The sequence below is a fragment of the Cucumis melo genome, chromosome 3 (assembly GCF_025177605.1).
Source record: "Cucumis melo cultivar AY chromosome 3, USDA_Cmelo_AY_1.0, whole genome shotgun sequence".
NCBI classification, from domain to species: domain Eukaryota; kingdom Viridiplantae; phylum Streptophyta; class Magnoliopsida; order Cucurbitales; family Cucurbitaceae; genus Cucumis; species Cucumis melo.
The window spans coordinates 24,208,086-24,210,779 of record NC_066859.1 but is presented as its reverse complement, the minus strand read 5'-3'; the positions used below and the strand labels follow the sequence as shown (position 1 = coordinate 24,210,779).

The following is a 2,694-nucleotide window of genomic DNA, read 5'->3' as shown; positions in this document are numbered from 1 at the left end:
GGTTATATGAGATAAAAAAAAGTTAATACACAAAACTGACAAAAGTTTTACGAAACCATCTAAATTAATTATTTACTCTAAACATATAGTGATTTAAGAGCTTCTCTCTTTTGATTAATTAGTCAAATTTGTTGGCTGTGATCAAGTATGTAACGACCCAACTCCTTATACTAAGTCGAAGCCATTACTAATTTAAAAGATAAATAAAATTTGTAAAATTTAGGTAAAAATAAAACAAAACCTCAAAATTTTCATTTAAAAGCATAAACAAATGTGATTAGAGATAAGTACAAAAATAAAATCTTAACTTGGGCCCTATCTAGTTTTAAAGAAATAAAATAACAAATAAAGAATAAAATAAAATGCAAACATTAAAATCTGAACAATGACATAAAGCGGAAGCAAAAGATCCCTATGGCTCGCCACGATCACTTCTGGTCACTCGCCAGCTTGCCTTTGCTCTTATCTCTGCCTCTGACTGAAAAATAGAAATGGAAAGAGTGAGTTTAAAATACTCAGTAAGGGGCCCACTACTAGTCCTGCTAGGTGCCTGTTAACTTCCTATTAGAGTCCTGAAAAGTGGTACCCAAGAACTGGCACGTTCCCGAACACGTGCAACATGTGATCTTGGAGGAACATAACTGGTCTTTGGTGATCCTAAAGGAACACTCAGGATAAACTGGTCTGTAGTGTACCCGGAGGAAACACTGGGCTGCGAGCGATCCCGTCGAATCACTCGAATCATGTCTATGTTAATGCCAGACTGACGATCCCATCGGACTGCGGAGTCCTAAAAAGGTGGTGATCCAGAAGGACACCCATGCAGGTACGACTCTAATAGGATAAGCTAACATACACCCTAACCATAACATACACGTAACAAATCATCATCACATCATCAAGTCATACCATATCATCATGTCATATCATGTCATCATGTCATATCATATCATCATTAAATTGTCATGCCGTTATGCAATCTAATCATCAATATACATAACTAAAAATACATGCGATCTCTTAATTCCACTCGTAGGTCTAGTAGTAGAATCTCTTACCTGGAGATTAGATCAATCAAAATTTAACAGTAAAATCACGCCTTCCAAGCAGCGATGTCCTAAATAGTTATAAAAACTAAATTTAATAATTTAACCTTTAAAGAATTAAGGGTCCAAAAATCCATTTGAAGTAACTTACCCAAGATCAAGGCCTAACTCGGTTTAGACTTAGTTGGACAAATTCCCAGCTCGGCTTCCAGTTAACTATAGTCAATTTAATCCAACAATTAACTTAGTTAAGGTCAAAATAAACCTTAGCTGGGTAGACTAAACCAAATCAAGCATACCAAGGCTTACCAAGAAAAATGGGTCAAAAATAGGGTTAAAAGAAGCTTGGCAGCTCAACTCGCTTGACTGGAGGGGGAAAACCGACTGGCAGCTCAGCTGGAGGAAGGGACTGGCTAGTCGACTCAGCTAAGGACTCGCGTGTGGCTCCACTCGGGTAGACTCTAGGCACGACTCAGCAAAACAACGCACGTGCGGCTCGATTTGACACTTGCGGGCGGTTGGAGGCACAACTCGCACACGCGGCTCGAACGGCTCAGGCGGCTGTTGTCAGGTTGACTCGGGTTACGCCTGCTGATGGTTCGTTGACAGATAAGACCAACGACGAAGACGGCGACGATGTTGCTACTGCAAGCCGGACGACTCGATTTGCTGCGAACGACTGAAGACGGAGGCGATGGCTGACGGAGCGTTGTCGTGCGTGATGTGCTCCACGTGACGGCTGACGCTTGCGCACGGTTCGACTATGACGGCAGCGCGACTTCAAACGACGGAGGCGACGCGCCTGATGAAGTCGATCAGCTCGGACTGACGGCGGTTGCGACGACGGTGGCGGTTTGCAAGAGGGGGTGGCGACGGCGGGATTAGGGTTAGGGTTTTCTCCTTTTCTTTCCTTTTTTTCCAATGAAGGAGATAACACAACTTCCTATGCCATATTTAAACAAAATAATAGCATTAATTATTATTTTTCTTTTCCTTTTCCTCTTTCTCCAGACTCAACCAAATAAAACAAATTTTCTCTCCTCATTTAAAACCCACCAAATCTCCCTTTTTATCTTCTTTTTTTCCCAAATAAATCACATAATCTCTCTTCTCAACCAACCAATCATCTTTATCTTATCAAACTATATTTTCATAAATCATTACATTATTCTCACAATACAATTATTAAGTCCTTAAGTCCAAAAATATCCCCAAACATACATAACCAAAACAAATTAAACATAAATTTCAACTTAACAAAAATTTGATATTTTTAGTTATTCAATAGAATCAAATCTCCATAAGATAAAATCTTCAACATTTAAATAACACCCAAAATCTCAAAATTATACTTAAGATAATAAAATTAAATTCCTAAATTTTGGGGCGTTACAAAGTAAAATGTCAAATTTACTTTAAGAAAATTGAAAAAAAAAAAGTGAAATCTTTTCATTATTTTCTTTGATTGATTTTTTACTTGGAAATATTTGCCTCTTTTAATATAACTTTCAAAATATTAAAACTTTATAAAAAAGATAATATGCACGTTGTTTCACACAAATAAATTGAAGAAACAAAAATGAAAGTTATAGGTTTTTTTTTACCAATTTTTTTTTATACTTTGATCATATTTTTTAGCATTTCAAAT

The 2,694-nt window shown here is 37.2% G+C and overlaps 1 long non-coding RNA gene across 2 annotated transcripts; it reads right to left on the bottom strand.

Annotated features, from left to right (window-relative positions):
- Nucleotides 1-230: 230 nt before the first annotated feature.
- Nucleotides 231-1,359, bottom strand: LOC127148439 (uncharacterized). 2 transcript variants are annotated; one of them, XR_007819428.1, is made up of 3 exons: nt 1,198-1,359; nt 1,059-1,117; nt 231-478 (listed from the first exon to the last, which is right to left on the bottom strand). It is a non-coding gene; the product is annotated as an uncharacterized LOC127148439 (long non-coding RNA). The 2 variants fall into 2 exon arrangements; XR_007819429.1 differs by having other exon boundaries at nt 1,059-1,359.
- Nucleotides 1,360-2,694: the final 1,335 nt, after the last annotated feature.